This window comes from Orbicella faveolata, unplaced genomic scaffold (genome assembly GCF_042242905.1).
Source record: "Orbicella faveolata isolate gen_17 unplaced genomic scaffold, um_ofav_v1 contig_15, whole genome shotgun sequence".
Lineage (NCBI taxonomy): Eukaryota > Metazoa > Cnidaria > Anthozoa > Scleractinia > Merulinidae > Orbicella > Orbicella faveolata.
Window position 1 is genome coordinate 7,653,295 of NW_028301542.1, and position 17,123 is coordinate 7,670,417.

Below are 17,123 nucleotides of genomic sequence, written 5' to 3' on the forward strand. Positions count from 1 at the left end.
TCTGTCGCTCTTTTCACGCCCCCTTCAAGCTCGGCGGGTTGGTAGAGATAACGAACTTGGACAAGAGAGGGGAGAATTTTTTCGCTTTTTCCAACAGGCCTCGTGTAAGGTGTCGACGGCCTTGCATAAACAGATTTTTCTTTGATGGCAACGGCGGGTTTCTTGCCGATAAGGCTTGTGACCTCGTTGTTCAAAGTCGAAACAACTTCTGGAAGTCTTTTCACCCAGGCAGTGGACCGCTTGCCCTCAGGGAGTCGCATCTCCACGGCGTACTGGTGGCCGAACAAGCGCTCAGCCAGGGTGCGGTTGAAACGTTCGACAATGACCTGGTCGCGGTGAATGTCAACGCGCCCGCGCCGGATATATGTGTTGTGCTTGTCCATCTCTTTTGTGACAGCGCCCATGAATTCGCGCCCGGGATCAACCTGCAACATTTCAGGTCATTTGAGAGGCCCGCGCTTGTAAATCTTATGAAAGGCCTGGGAGACCTCATCAGAATTTTTCGAAGTCAGGGGTTCAGCCTCTTTGTAGCGGCTGGCCACGTCGACAACGGTCAGCGCGTATTTGAAAACTTTGCGGCCGCGAGGGAGCTTGTCGTGCGGCAGAAAAAAAAGGTCCGCCTGATGTACCCTGTTGGGCGTGAGAACGTCGAATTTCGGACGAGGAATTCGCCTCGGCGCGGGGAGATATATCTGCCAGAGCGCTTGCCTGATCAGCCACTTTTTTTGCGGATTCTTCAGGTACCTTGGCGGCCTCGGCTAATTTTTTGATCGCGGCGATACCTTTCGAATAGCCCCCGGGGCCGTAGTATATCTTTGCGAGTTTGGCGTCCATATAAGTAAGACGTAAAAAAGTTTAAAGGAACCGGAAGGCTGCGTAGCCCAGAGCGAGCGCCCCGGCGCCCACGAACATGAGTTTACCGTCTTTCTGCTGCTCGCTCGGCTGATAGAAATCTGAGAACTTGGGCTCCTTGGGGGGTACAATCTGTTCGTCAGGATGCGCCTGGTTGTAGAGTTTGAAGGCATAGTCCGTGTTGGTGAAGTTCTGCTTGGCCTGCTCCTTTACTTGGGTGTTGGTCGCAATCCAGTCGAGAAGTTGTGTTAGATCTCGCGTGTATTTGGCGTAAGCAGCTTGATAATCTTCGAGAGCTTTGTCATGGCGCTTTTTTTCTTCAAGTGCAGCTTTGTCGCCCCCGCCAAACGCCCTCGCCAGATAATTGCCTCTGATAAAAGCCGTGGCGTTCAACACAGCCCCGCCAATCATGATCGCGATGCTCGCCATTGTATACGTTGTAAAATCTATTTTTAATTGTTCTCGTATGGCGGCGGCGGGGGTTCGTAGGGAGGAGGTGCAGGGCATTTCTCCGGTAATGGGAATTCCTCAGTATCAAGATCCTCAAAAGCGGAGTCTTGATCCTCAGAATCGGAGTCTTCATGGGTGATAATCTTAACCGCCCAAACAAAATCTATGGCATCAGCGGTATAACAGGTTATCTTGTATGCAAAAAATACAAGCGCAGCCGTTGTGAGGGCTTTGATGGGGAATTAAGAACGCGGCGTTGCGTTATAATGATGTGTTTTTTCTAAACGCTGTCGGGGAGGATTTTCTGGTCCTCGAGGTACTTTTTGAGAGCAATGCTGCCCGCCATGACGGCGGTAAACTTCACGTAATTCATCGGGCTGCTGCTGGGATCAGAAGTGAAATTCTCTTTCACAACTTTTTTTGCGGCCCAGCCGATGCCCGCGGCTAATCCCGTGAGAGTTGCGGCCTCAATGACGGTCTTGACAAGCTTGTTGTCGGACATGGCGCGTTTGATATAAGTAAAGAACGAAAGTTTAAAACAAAATTAATCTGTCTTTTCCGCGGCTTCTTCCTCTTCTTCTTCTTGTATTCTTCTTTCTTCGCTTCTTCTTAATATTTCTCCTATTCTTCTTCTTACTTCTTTTTCTATTTTTCTTTGTGTTATTTCTTCTCCGTCCTTATTGTCAAAAGCTGCATTCAAAAATTTGTATGTTGCGCGAAGAACCTTTCCGTTTAAGTCGAGCAACACATACGTGGCACCAAAAATGGTGGCGAAAGTGATAATCTTCTGCTGAACGTTACGTCCTGGCATCGTGATATACTCTACTCGCAAAAGTTCAAATCATTTTTTTTAATCCTTTTGGCTGTGTCGCGCGAGCAGGTTCTGTATCAACACATGCGGGCTCAGGCGCGGGCACCGGCGTTTTTATTTTGTCAAATGCGGCATTGGCCATGCCCTTGAGCTCTTCCCGTTTGTAATAAATCCCGAGAAGTGAAACGCCTATGCTGCCAATAGCAATCCATTGGTTGGTGCTGAGGCCGCTGCTCTTTGCGCTTTAGCCTTCTGTTGTCTGGGCTGGCCCAGGGGCTGGCTCAGGGGGCTCTGTGGCGGCTTTCGCCTTATTTTGCCCGAGAGCCCTATAAGCCTCGGCATCTTTCTTCTGTTGTTCCCGGGCCTGCCGTGTTCTTTCAGAAACCATTTTCCCAGCAGCCACACGCTTTGGATTTTTTACGCGCTGCGTGGTTGCAGTCGGAGTTGTCGCTTGCTGTGTGATATCGGCGGCAGGTGCTGCCTGGGTCTCGACCTGGGGTCGCTCTCGGATTGTTCGGTTGACATTCTGAAGCGAACCGTATTCTAAGCAAATGAAAAAAGTTTAATTGTTTAAACTTGTCAGCAAACCCTCAGCAGTTGTTGATGAATGCTGCCCAGTTATTTTGCAGTTGCTGAGCCGGATACTTCATCAGCGCCCTCAAGCGGATAGCCGTGTTCATCACGAGAAGGGTGGCTCTGCTCCGGCAACTGTGGACTAAAATCAACATGTTTTGTGGTGATGAACACCGCGTTTGCCGCAGCAAGAAACCGGCCGCACTTCAAAGCAAGATTGCCGGCCAGATTGGAGAGCTCTTTGTTCAAGATGTAGTCGTTTCTGAGATCTTTTTGATAAGCGTGGATGTCTTTGATTTTGACGGACATTCCGACCACTTTGGTTACAAGAAAAATAAAGCTGTCGATCAGGCTTTCTGTTGTCTTGGAGCCCACGTACGTCTCGTAGCGTTTGGTGTATTTCTCGACCTCTTTGTCGCTCAGGCGCTTCACCTGCTCGTGTGTTAACTGCACTCCGAAGGCCTCTTTGGCTTTGCCTGTAGACACCAGCACGGCCAGCTGCTTGCGAAGAGCAGGAATGTCAGGTCCGGGGGCGGTTGGAACAATGCCACCTGCTGACCCACTCGGCTCGGGCTCGGTTTGAAGAAGGTTCATAACTTCTGCAAACGCGGCCTCTTCACCCATTGTTCAAGGCTATATACAACTTTCATTTTTTTTATTCAAATAACTTTACCCCGTAGGGGTGGCGAGGCGAGAACACAAGATAAGAGAACTTTCGCTCTTTCAGCGTTGAAACCAGACCCTTGTACTCATCCGGGGAGAGCTCGCCGGCGTAATCCTCGAAGATGGCTTTCGTGGTCCTGGCCGAGGGGGTGTAAAAGAGAACGATAGCCGCCACGTTCTCCCGGAAGGAAGATGTTATGCCGGTCATCTTCTGGGTCAGCACCCAAACGCTGATGCCCATATGTGGAGCAGAAAAGGCGAGATTCACCAGCTCGCCTGTACGCCCTTTCACATCTTTGGAGGCCGCGCAGTCGTCGAGGATTATGAGCGTGTTGGTGCCCTCTGAAAGCCATCTCATGAGCTTCAACCACTTTTCCACGTCGTGCTGATCGCAGACTATCACATCCATTCTTGGATCGTTTTCGCCAAGCCAGTGGTAGGTCTTGTTGTGCGTGATTGTCGGGCAGATGAGCACGATGTAGTCGAACTTGAAGCGGAAAGGGCCGTAGATCTGGTCCACCACAAACCTTGATTTGCCTGAATTCGTCGGCCCCACGATGAGAGCGTTGAAGGGTATCTTGCTTGGGTCCATGTTATATTCAATTCTGTACAGATTCTAGTTGTCTGTCCATAACGTTGAACTGGTAGTCGGCGATGACGAATACGTGGCAGTTCACGTTGCCTGAGCCTTCGGCTTTCCTCTCGATTTCCAGCTGGACACCGTCTGTACTGTTCACAAGGCGCTTGCCGCTTCCATGCATTTCTTGGTCCGCCATGGAGCGCATATCAATCACAAGCCCGAACTTATCACCGGTGTAAAACTTTGTCGCATCCATGTGCTCGGTTTTATTTTTTTCCTTCACAAAGAAGCGTTGTGCCTCTTCCCACATGTCCTTGCCTTCGACGCCGTTGTTGTTAATCATGTTGGGCGAGCCGTTGATCGTAACGCTGACTTTCGTCAGATCCGGGAAGACGTATTTTTCTGAATCTCTGGCGCCATCAGCGTACGGCTCTATGAACAGCAGCAGGATGGCTTTCAATGACCTTTTTTGGGAGTTGACTTTGATGTTTTTCCTCGTGCCGGTGTCTTTTTTGAAGATCACCACTTCGGAACGCATCACGTGGTCATAAGCGAACTCTTTGGCACTGGTTTAAACGCTGTGCGCCTCGTCCGCCAGAGTCTTGCTGCGGATCTTTTCGTACTCGAGCTGGATATTGGTCAGCTTGTATTTCAGCTGGGTTGTATCAGAGCCCTTGACCACATGTTCAGCTTCAGCAAGGGTTAGTTCGAATACGTGGTCGTTGTAAAGGGCCTGGGTATAGAAAACGCCGTGATCGGTTAGGATCTGATGGTCCAGCCTGATCCGGTACTTGTTCCTGTACACCTCGTTTAGCTTGTTTTCAGCGGCGACGCCCGAGGTTTTCTTGTCTCCCGCGCCTGAGCGGATCTTGCATAGATCCTCGCTCTGAATCCCTTCGAGGATCCTGTTGTCTCCTTCTTCCTGCGAAAGGAAAAGATCATCAAAGATTTTGTAGATGTCATAGCCAACCGTGTCTTGCAGGGTAGTGCCTCCAAACTTCACGTGCAGCCTGTCAACAAGCGCTCGCGTGACGTTCTGGACAAGGAAGTTGTTGGCATGCCCTCCAGAAAGGTCGATGTTAAAGACAAGCGCTAGCGAACCCGGCGCCAGAACCTCGTTCACGTTCAGCTTGGGCACTGAAACATACAGCGTATCGCCGGGTTTGGCTTCAGTGCGGGAAAAGGTGATTCGCTTGACCGCGCGCTCGGCCTGCATGGCGCGTAATGTCTTTTGCTGTACGTTGGGCGAAGGTTCTCTGGAACTGACATTGTATAATACGCCGACGATTATTTTCTAATTTAAAAAATAACATGCTTGAAATATATTGCTATGGCGGAAGGCGGTGGCGAATTTGGTTACAAAGACCCGGACCTTGACAATCGGCTTGACCACGATGATTCTGATAACGGACAAGAGGTTAACAGAACCCAACCTTTTGACCCAGGCGCGGCATCAACTCCCTACCAACCTGGCGCCCCCTATCACGAGGGTGAACAAACGGAAATGTCTTCTATGTGGCACGAGCAGTCCGGCCTGCCTGACACTTCTTATGCCGAGACATCATTTTTTGGAGAAGATATCCCTTTGCTTGAACCAGATTCGGAACGGGAATTTATCATAGACCGGTTAAAAAGAGTATTTACCAACTTTAAAGAGAGTAGTTTTGCAATTATGAAAGGCACCAAAGGGAAAACCAAGGGTAAAATTGTTGCATTAGGTAAGCGGGGAGGTGGGTACAAGATTATGAAAGATGACGGGAGAGACTTCATGGAAAGTTTTTTGAAAATGTTTGAAGACAAAATTGGGCCAAGAGCTGCAGATCTCATTGTAGAAGACCGGGATACCATCAGAGAAATGAAACAAAGACAAAAAGAGGCAGAGAACCAACTACAACAGGCGGAAAAACTCGCTTCGCAAAGAGAAGAAGAAAAGAAAGAAGTGGAAGTTCTGAGACGTAAAATCGAGCAAACTGATGCCAAGATTGATGCCATTCAGGATGAACAAGGTTCGAATTTTGAAAGTGAAGCAGAGCTGCGTAGGCTGAAAGAAGTGAAAAAGAACTATCAAAGCGATCTTGAAAACAAGAAAAAAGAATTGGACTCGCTCACAAAAAAAGCAAGAAACATAGAAAAAGAACAAGAAAAGGTCGACAGACTCAGGGCCAGCATCGCAGCAAAAGAAAGTGAAACAAACGCCATGGAAGAGAGGCTCAACCAAACAAAACCGTTGGACGACCTGAGAGAGCAGGAAAGGGAGCTGCAGCGCCAAAACGAGGAAGACCAGGCGATCATCTAAGATGAGAATGCCTCGCCCTCCGAAAAAGAAGCCGCAGAAGACAGAGTGGCAGAAAGAAACGAGGAGATCGCGCGTTTGCAAACTCAGATCGCGGAAAGGGAAAGGGGGCGGCCTCTCTTGGAAAGGGTCAAGGAAATCTTCAAAAAACATGGCGTGACATTGACCGCTATTCTTCTCGCCGCCGGGGTCACAATCGGAGCTGTCATCGGGGCCCTCACCAGAGGTTTGAAGGCCACCGCCAAAGCTTTGGGAAATGGCCTCAAAGATGTTGCCGCGAAACTTGGTTCTCTGCTGCCCGGGCTGATTGGCTCGATTGTGAGCTTCATGTTCAAAGCCGCCGGCCAAGTCGTCGGGTTTCTGGCCGAGCACACCTGGCTGCTCATTCTTGCCGCGGTGGCCTTTTTGTTCGAACAATATTTTAAGAAGCAGCGTTAACTTTACCTCCAAGCCATGAACAGCAACGCCGATAATCCAACTACACCGACAATTACCGCTGCTTTGTTAATTTCGTGTTGCGGTGTTTTATCTGGAGCCGTGGGCTCAATTTTTTGCGCCGTCGGCTGTGCTTGCTGAGTTTCGGCTGAAGATGGTTTCCTTGATTCGGCTGTTGCGGCTTTGTGTATCGGGTTGGACGGATGGCTGTTGGGCGGGTTAATTTTTGATGGGCCTCCTGCCATGATTTTGAGCCAAGCCTTTTTTGTCTCCGGGTTTACCTCGTTGTTGACCCCCAGTTTCATCCCGGAGACCGCCTGTTTCAGCTTGTTGTTGTAACCAATCGTGCTTGCTGTGTTGATAATCATTTGTGCGGGCATGAGCCAGGCCATGGGGGCTACAGCGAGATTGAGCCTGACCTTCGCTTGATCCACCGCGAGCTGGTACCTTTGCACGCTCTTGGCCAAGTCGGGCTGTCTGATCGCGTCTTCTACCAGCACCAGGAACTCGCTTTGGGCTGCTCTCGCTCGGCCGCCCGAACCAAGAATGCTGCTGCGTACGTTGACTTGCGCGCCCAGGATGCAGTAAACGAAAGCCTCGATTCACTGGTTGATTCGCGCCAAGCCCGCCTGCGTCAAACCTGATGCTGTGTTTGGGGCGAACCAGTCCGATTGGGTATCAGAAGCGGCCCCCGACTCGATGTAATAAATCAGGTTTCCTTGAATAGCTTTCCCGTCTTCATCGCTGAATTTGTTCCATCCCGGGTATAGGTAGTCAGTTTTCGATGCGCCGCTCGCATAGACGTAAACGCTTCCCAGACCGTGGTTTTCCCCGTGCGTGTAGCGGAAATCACTCGACGGATCTATACCGAACTCGTTGCCTATCCTTTTGTACGAAGCGACATCATAATGATTGTTGAATTGGTTGAAAGGCGGGTCTCCGGGCAAAGCGCTCATGCTCTGAATTCCTCCTAGCTGGTACAAAATGCGTCTGACCGTGAAATACACGTGGAATTTGTAGAAAGCTCTTATCTGCGGGGGGAGATTCATCCCGTTGTCAAAGATTTCGCGAGAAACTCCACACCCCTGTGTCGCGCAGAAAACCGCGAAGTTGAGCTGTTGCGGCCAATATTTCATGTCAGGCCCTCCTAACCAGTGTTTTGATTCGGCTGCAGAAGTGTGCCTGAGTTTGGTTTCTTGAAATATTTCTCTGAATTTTGCCGTGAAATATTGGTCAGGCGTGACGTTGATTTGGGTTGCGTCGTTAAATATTTTTTTCAAGCTTGGCGCTTTGCCGTTGAAAGGTACCGCAGGGATTGGCAGGGAAACTTTCGAACCAAGTGGGGACATTTGATAAGGAAAACCTCCGCTGTCGCCCAAACCAAGCGCCTTTTTCATTTGCGCGCTCCAATATTCTCTGTCTGAGCCGAAGACGCTTTGAAAGGAGTCTTCCCTTTCTTTGAAAAACACCTCCGCGGTCATGTTATTTTTCTCGTCGACGCTTCCTTGCGAAACGAACCGGCTTTTGTCCGCTTTGGGGAAGTGGTTTATAAAGTTTGTCCACGCCTTTTTCTTCGCCGCCTCCGCTTTTTTTAACGCAGGACCATTCCACAAATTAGCCACCTTATTTGAACACAATTTTGTTTGTTAAATATAAAATGGTTGTTCTCACTATTGTCACGCAACAGAACGGAGGGACAATATCTTTTGAAGAACCGATACCGAAAGTGCATTTCATGAAACTCATTTCTTGCAGTTTGTACAACAGCTGGGACACTTTGAAAAAAGAAGGTTCAGGCTCCTTGGGAGATAAAAACAAAGATAGGGCTTTGTCAGTTAGTAAATTACCCCCAGGGCATTATAATTTAGAAAGAATGGCAAAAGAAATAGACGGTCTGTTCGACAAATATCAATATAAACAGTTGGAAACAGAAATAAACCAACCCGTTGGCCAGCTTGTAATCAGAAATTTTGGGGCAAAACCGATTAAACTTGATGGCGATTTAGCCAATTTGCTTGGTATTGGGCGAAAGATGGATCTTATTCGTAAAACGGGTTAGATATCCGACGACATATTTTATTCATTGTAATTTGATCGACACAGAACGGAATCTGTTCAATGGCAAAAGGTCAGATGTTTTAGCCTTGTTTGATGTGAAAGGGAAGCCTTATGAAAAGGTGAGCTACCAGGGTTCTCGGCAACAGGTTTTGCGAGACTGCTCTACAGACAAGTTCATAAATTGCATCACCATTAGCGTCAAAGATGAAAATGGCGAACTCTTTGATTTCAAGGGCTTCCCTCTTCTTTTTGAATTAGAGTTAAATTAAATTTCTGTATATACACAATGTCTTCGGCGAATCTGTTGCCTCCAAGCGCGCCGCCTGCCGAGAATGAAAGAACAATCCAACCAAGCCTTCCCGAAACGATGAATGCCGAGAATTTCCGGCTAACCGAGATAAGTAGAATTGAAAAAGAAATATCTGCTGAGGTCGAGCATTACAGGCTTGTGTTGAAAAAATACAAAAAAGCCCGGAAAGCGCTTCACTATTCCCTGGTTGGCCTTGGCGCCGTCACGGCAGTTCTGTCTTCTGGGGCTGTTGCAACATCACTCACTGGTGTTGGAATTGTTGTCGGCGCGCCTGTTGCCGGGATAGCCGCTTTATCTGGCGCAGTTTCTACTGGCCTGTCCGTTGTCAACAAGAAGCTTGAACGCAAAGTTAATAAGCACTCGAGAATCCATTCTCTGGCTATCGGGAAACATGACTCGATAAACCTCGCCGTCTCGCAGGCTCTGAACGATAATCGCGTTTCTGACAGGGAGTTTCAACTGATCACACGTGAAATGCAGAAATATCGCCAGCTTAAAGACACTTTACGCTCAAATTTTGCGCAAATACAAACAAATCCAATCCAGCCAGATATTGAAAAAAATAAGAAACCAGGTTCGGGACCAGGTTCGGGAAGAATATAGAAAAAAACTTGCGGATTAAACAGCAGATTTGAACTAAATTTTGAGCGAAAAAACACGAAACTATCTCTTAGTCTTGTTAAAAACAGATGATTGTGTTACACCGCGTTACCTCCACGTGTGACGTTGCGTGACTGGGTTACGTTACTGTCACGCGTGACGTTGCGTGACAGGTAACTCAAAAGGGCAAAACACTGTCGGGGTGATGCTCGTTGGCTGTTCTTTTGCCTAGCCCAGGCTAGGACTTTCCCGCCGCTGACAAGGCGGCTGTCGCCCGTTTTACCTCCGGAGGAGGTTTGGGGTCCCTCTGGGCCGGGGCGGATTCACCCGGTGTTATCACCGTGGACGGTCTCACCCCATACCCCTGACAAGCGTCTGTACGTGCCGTATTAGGAATCAGAGGTGGCCACCCTCACATCCAAAAGCGCCATCATTTGCTCGCTGATAAATATTATAATTACTCAAGCTATATACACTAATCCAGTCGCCTCTCCTAACACTTGTGGTGTTGCTTCTCTGTCCTTTACCTAAATTCGCAGGTTTTCACACAAACGCATGCGCTTTTGGGTGGCGAGATGATGTCATGCTTGAGCTATATTTAGAGCTTGGATGAATAAATTATATCCCAACAGCTTTTCTGAAGGCCAAAATGATTGTGCTTTTCCACGCGATTTGCTTTATTTTCACGGAACTTTCTACGCCCGTTTGGCAGAAAGAGGTCAGACAGATAACATATTAAAGTGCACCTAACCCCAAAGTTTTTTTTTCGCTAAAACAAATCTAGACTTTATTTGAAGCATTTGGGCGAAGAAATTTTTGAATTTGGTTGAATCCTCGGTTTTCTATGCCCTTTCAAAGTCGCGATTAAGTGTTTCACGATCGCGTTTTAGGGAGTCTGGGGCGGCGGTACCTGATGACGTCTACCCAGGAACCAAACACAATAGCGCCTCAGTCAACTCTCTGTATTTGCTCGAGAAAATAGAACGCAAAACTAATCGTTCCGATGTATTTTGGGACTAAAACGTCCAAGTTTTGTCTCAGAATCATTTCTTTTTCGTCACTGGAGTCAGAGTTAAGTTTCGATTCGGAAGGCTCCGAAATAAACTTCGATCGAGCACGTTCGACAACTGTGAACTCACTGCTTAGAGCTTTGAGAGCAATTTACAATATTTCAAGCGACGACGGGGAAGACGTCTCTGCGGACGAGCTGCTTGTATATTAGGAATGGAAAGCTAGATACGAAGTGGAGGAGCAAGCAAACGAAAAGCAGGAAAGAAAACTCAAGGACTGCTTTGGATGGTAATTTCGTCAACTAAACATAAGATTCCCACGCGTGTTTATAGCCCGTTTACCTGTGTCCTTACCGAGAATGTATTTTGTCAAGGTTCTGTTAAATCCAGTTTGTGTTTTACTTTCAGTTGAATGCTTCATGTTTATAAGAGCGACGTACGTGTTGCAGTTTTCGAGACTTGATGACCTCCAAAACATTGGCTTCGATCGATTGAAAATCGTATTGTTTGGACCTGTATTTTTGAAGCTGCGGGAAGCAAGGCGGAAGGAAACATTTCATGCAATTACCGATTTCACATTGTCACACGTTTTAAGTAGTAACTCCAAATAACCAATGTAAATTGTTCTCAAAGTCTGCAGTGAAATTCGTCGGATAAGCGAAAAGGATGTGTTCCCTAAGCGGTCCGCAGATAATGTTACGCGGTCATATTTTCGACGCTATTGCACAGAATCTTTGTCGCACTGCTCATTTCCAAACCTTCGAAAAACTCTGTGAGTCTAACAATTTTGTTATCATGTAATTCTAGAGGATTAATCTTCGACTTTCATCTAAATCGAAAGAGAAATAAGTGTTGGTTAGCGGCGTACAGTTGCGATCTATTTACATATCAGTATAACGCTTCTTGATCCTGATGACCGGATCACACAACTTTGCCGGTTATGTTATAAATATCGCGGGATTGGAAGATATAGGTTGTAGGTAGTATTTCTACAAATTTCTGGTTAGCTTTAAGCAGAAAATTTATGAAAATAGCGTTCGAAAGTCTGCGGAACAAATTCCAGTGAGAGTTCTTCAATGGTTCTCACAGATTCAGTTCGACAAAATCAACCATCGTTTACGTCTTTATTGCACCATTAGCCGATCATCGTCAGTAAATTGTACAGTATATCTTTCTTTAAATCTGGAATATTGCTGCAACAGCCGATAGCACCTCTGGAAGGCGTTTTCTGCGCACTTTTCGAATGCGTATTGCACCATCCTGAAGGAAATGAGAGGAAATGAGATATCCAACCTTCCTGGGTAGACGTCACAAGAGCCGCTGGACCCATTCTCCTCAAACTCGGTCGTGAAACAAAATGGCGGTGTTTTGGAGCTATTTTCGAGATTTCGTCGTGGCACAGAAAATCGAGGATTTAACGCAATTCAAAAATTTTTTCGCAGAACTATTTCAAATAATAAGTAGATTCGTTCTAGCAAAAAAAAAAAATTTGGGGTTAGGTGCACTTTAAGTCGTTGAAGCCATGCGAGAAGCAGAGAAGACTTAAACGGGCTCGATTGAGTCCCTTGTTAAAGGAATATCACATGTTACGAGCGATCGAACGCTGCGATCAAATCTTGCTATTTTCTCGTTTCCTCCTGCTCGCTTCACTCCGGCAGCTTCTGTGGTGAAAAAAATAACTTACAGCGCGTTGACTGAGCGTGTTTTTTTGGTAAATTCTGTTCTGGTTCGTTATTTTCGGACCAAACAAAAAACTCTTGAGTTGTCTTCCATGTTTTTCAGTACTGCTCGTCCAAGGGGACTGGGGAATATTTGGTTCCAGTCTTTCTGAGAAAAATGTCACGCAACTCGCCGATTTCAAAACAAAACTTTTGCTTCGAACGAAGGTTAATAGGGTCGCCGCTCAGTAAAATTTCTGAAAGATTTCGGCGTATTCGTTCTCGTCACACACGGGGTAGCCGAGAAAGTGTTTTTCTCCATTTTTATAACACTCGTAACAGAGTCCTTTTAGGCCACAGGAGTTGCATTTACGGCAAAACCTGACCTTCACCAATTCTTGATCGTTTTTCGCAGATGGGTGCCTCTTCAATCTCGTCATGTACCTCGTCCCAGCCCATTTCCTTTCTTTGCCTCCTTTTTATTGCGAGATACTCCTTGTAAATTGTCTCACGAAGCTCTGGAGGGAGGTTTTGAATGGCCTCGGAAAGTTGACAGTCGATTGTTTGCAGAACATCGGACGAATATCTTGCGGCAGCCATGTCGGCGTATATACTGTGCACACATTTCTCCAATAGGAAAAAAAATTCTGGCACATTTTGTTTTATCTGTTCCTCATCATTCCTTTCGAAAACGTGCGGTTTGCCGTCTTCGAAATAGTGCTCCATGTATTGCGTTTCGCCGTTTCTTTCTATTGAAGACTTAACTTGTAAACCAAAACTTACTTTAACGCTGTTTAACCTTTGGGCTTCTTGTTCAACCAAATGGGTGATCTTTTCTTTGTTTTCTCTTGCGAACTTTAAAAGATCTTTCTTGTTTGGGTTCCTTTCGGATATATCCATTCTCCACACACGGAGCCATTCTTGGAAATTGTTTTGGGATATTAGGAACCCGTCAAATAATGTGGTAAAATCTGGTTTTAACGGTTCGGAAAGGTTTGTTTTTTCCTCCCTCGGTATTGGGCCGTAGAACATTTGTAGAACATCGGACGAATATCTTGCGGCAGCCATGTCGGCGTATACACTGTGCACACATTTCTCCAATAGGAAAAAAATTCTGGCACATTTTTGTATAAACTAGTCAAGATGGCACATCCGCGCATATTGATTACAGACGTTGCAGCTTCGCTGGACCCGCTATTTCGCCCAATTTTACTGCTGTACTGTTGCGTCACACACACACACATGTAAAGTGAGGGTTCTGGACACAGCGGGTAGCAAGGGACAACAACTGTCCGAAAAAGCCCCCCCACCACCTTCTCCGAAGCTTTAGTCTGAGGAGAAGGTGGTGGGGGGCTTTTTCGGACGGTTGTTGTCCCCTTGCTACCCGCTGTGCCAGAACCCTCACTTTACATGTGTGTATATCAGCCTATGAACGTTTCAGTCTATTTTCCTTAGCCTTTGTTGTTGTTGCTGTTGTTGTTGTTGTTGTTGTTGTTGCTGCGTTTCCCAAGCAAGCGAGACATTTTGAATTTCAGAGTTAGGGCGGTGCGTGACATTGAGGTACGAACGCGTTTGTCGAAAAACATATACTTATCTCGTGATTTTTAGTCCATTCATAAGTTAAAGTATTAGGAAAAGTGCTTATGTAAATGCTTGTTTGCTCAATACAGATAATCAGTCGCCTAGATAGCCAAAGTAAGTTCCAGATGTTTGCACTATTTTCCGGTTGCAATGTTGCTTTACCGCGGAGGTATACCAACATGGCGGCTGCATACTGGGCTCTGTAAATTTGTGCAAAATATTTCGACGAATATCTGAGGCTTGGGAAAACGCACAGACTTAAAAATTACATAAGTTTCATCTTTATTAATCTGCTATAACATCACAATTTCTTGACTTTATCCACTAAATGGGTTTGGAAAAATTTTATTATTGCATCAGGATTGCGCGACAATGGAAGCCGAGAACTGTTTTGCTGGGCCATGGTCAACATACATTAGTTTCTTTCAGCTAAAATGAACAATAATTCGTTACATAAGTTTCATTCTTGTAAAGACACATAACTCTGTTACTAGAAAATAACGAGAGAATATCGTTTAGTTCGAGATTTTAACTTTATCATACTTTACGAAGTTTCTCAAAACCTTTTACCCAGGTGTAATCGAACAGATACATTCGTAAACAAATTCTCTAACCTTCCTGCTCTTGTTGCTCAGACGTTCTTGAGTCCGTGCGGGGATTCTACTTGGTTCACGACCACGACTAAAAATACGATGAGGCTTCTAAGATGCTTTGAAGAGTTGATAGCCCCGGTTGATAGCTCCATGATTCTTGATAAATTCACTCAAAATGTTCGCTCGTCAATTGATCTCTCATAAGGCTTGCAGACCGATCCGTTCCGAAAACGCTTTAAGTCCAATAGTGTTGGTCTACCTCGAACGGTATGTTCGTTTCTATGTGATGTCATCGCCCTAGAAATCATGGAATCCGTGTTAACTTTTCACGTCGGCAAGTTCAGTAAATTCCATGTGCTGTACGCATGCACAGGTGACGCATGCGCCTTAGAGACCAGACGGCGATTTGTGACTGAACGTGGAAAAGAAAAAAAAAAACGTAGCCGAAATTTAAACCCAGGCCTCACTGCCTGGGTAATTGCAGTCCAGTCTGAAAATAAGAAATAACAAATAAGTTTACACCATTGTGCGTAAAATAAGCGCTGTTAGACACTAACAAGGTGTTATCTTTAACCAAATCTTGTTTGGAGAGATCTGAAATGCATTTATAAAGTTGAAAATACATCCGAGGAAAGACGACCATTCCCGCAATGTTTACATAGCAAGTCGCCATGTCATTTTAAAATAGGTTTCCCACAACAAATTATCTTGAAATCTCAAGGTAATAATCTTGAAATCTCAAGGCAATAATCACACGATAAATATATATTTTAGGGTTTTATTTCTTAAGTTGCTCAGAAATAACGATAATCCAGTCACTCAAACGTACAAAACAGCGAACATTGAGGTTTCGGTCTTTCTTTACGCCGAAATGTAGATAAATATTTTGAAAGATGTGCTGAACATTGTTCGTAGATTCCAGGTTTTTTCAAAGGGAACCAGTGCAAGTCTGACCTTGAGATTTGGCAGGATAACAGTTAAAAGACAAATCTTTGCAGCTGTAAAGTTAGATTCTGAAATAATTAGGTACCAAAGAGGGTTTTATCCAGTCAAAAATAGCCAATATTTTGCCGCTCGTTAACCGGTCGCCGGAAGTGCTTTTTGAATGGCTTGAAAACTTAAAAAAATTGAGCATGTGACATATTTTTTAACTTTAGCTGTAAAGAGGAATAACTATTCTATATCTGAGCAAAATTTAACGGTAATTGATCGAATTTCAAGACTTTACCATCGCTTCGTCTTTCCGCGTTATTTGGGGCATTCCAATGGACGGAAAACGCACTTTGACCGCATTTTCAAACTTTCGAATTTTTGTCAAAAACAGAAAAGCGCTGGAACCTAAAATTATGATTTTTGAAAACAGTTCACCAAAGGGTATCTTATGGCAAAATATGAGCAATGTGCCAAAATGGTCAATGTCGCAAGATTCTCAATGCTCTCAGGCAGGAGCTCTTAAGAGTCACTGACCCAGGAGGGAGGGGGCGTCTCCAAGCAAAACATTGGTTGAATCATCACTGCCAGTGTGACGTCACGTTTCGCTTGGATGAATTTCAAAATGGCACCCAATGGGTGAAGTACAAGAGGTAGATAAAAATGCGGAATTTCGCTCCGATATTCTGCCCATTTTCTTAGGTTCGTTAATATGTGGTATATATTACATTGAGGAATCTTTATTTGGTACTTTTTGGTGGCCAAAATATTCAAAAGGTAGATAATTTGATTGAGAACTTTCTGTTTTGTAGCCAATTTGTCGAGCAAAACTATTAGCTGGTTGACCTTTCGAGGGCCACTGCATAGCGAAGCAGAGCCATTTTGATCCAAGAATAGGAGGTTCGACAGAGGGTATACTTGGCTTCTTGTATGTGGAATTTCAGTTCTTCAGTGCCCGTGGTTCGTCTCATCAATCCCTTCAAAGTGCAAAGAATGGCTGTATGGAAAGAACAGCCCTGTTTCAGATGGCCAGATTAGGTAAGTTTTCACCTTTGTCGTACTACAGTTTACATTTAGAGCAATATCCATAATTTGGTTAATAGTTATGGCTTGATTAGTTATTCGGTTCTAATTTATTTTGATTTTATTTGAGAAAGAGGAGCCGTAATTTCCTTTTATATGCTAGGTCTGCAGCAAATATTATACCAAGACACCATATTTTCTCTTGATTGTTCATCTAAAAGTTGTAGCCCACTGAAAACAGGTTATTAAAGACACTTCTCGTGGTTTTTTGCAGGGAATGTCACTGGAAGGAACATATCATAATGCACAAATTTCCTTCCAGAATGCCACACTGGGCAGCACTTTGGGATTCTGATGAACATTTTCCCTTTGAAGGCTAATGCCCCCCTCTACCCCCAGATGATAAACTGGCATGGAGTTTTTAACTCACCTTAGTTTAGATTATTAAAAATTTCTTTATCACCTGTCAAGACATGCATATGAGAGCCACGATTTGTTTCATGTGTTTAATCATGCTGTCAAATTTACAACTTCCTGCTTCATTTTTGCACCCCCTTAAAGTGCCCCTAAAATCAAATTTTCCGTCTTTTATGTTTGAACGCTTTCTGAAAGTACATGCTGTTTTCACTTACCTCCCAAAATTTGGGTTTGATACAAGCAAGAGAAGTCACATTTTTCGAACGGGAAAGGTAGCGATATTTAC

The 17,123-nt window shown here is 45.4% G+C and overlaps 3 pseudogenes; 1 reads left to right on the forward strand and 2 right to left on the reverse strand.

The window, feature by feature from the left end:
* Positions 1 to 3,607: 3,607 nt before the first annotated feature.
* Positions 3,608 to 5,198, reverse strand: LOC149113351 (uncharacterized; annotated as a pseudogene).
* Positions 5,185 to 6,710, forward strand: LOC149113352 (uncharacterized; annotated as a pseudogene).
* A 2-nt stretch (positions 6,711 to 6,712) lies between these two features.
* On the reverse strand, positions 6,713 to 8,294 carry LOC110046659 (uncharacterized; annotated as a pseudogene).
* Between the last annotated feature and the right edge of the window lie 8,829 nt (positions 8,295 to 17,123).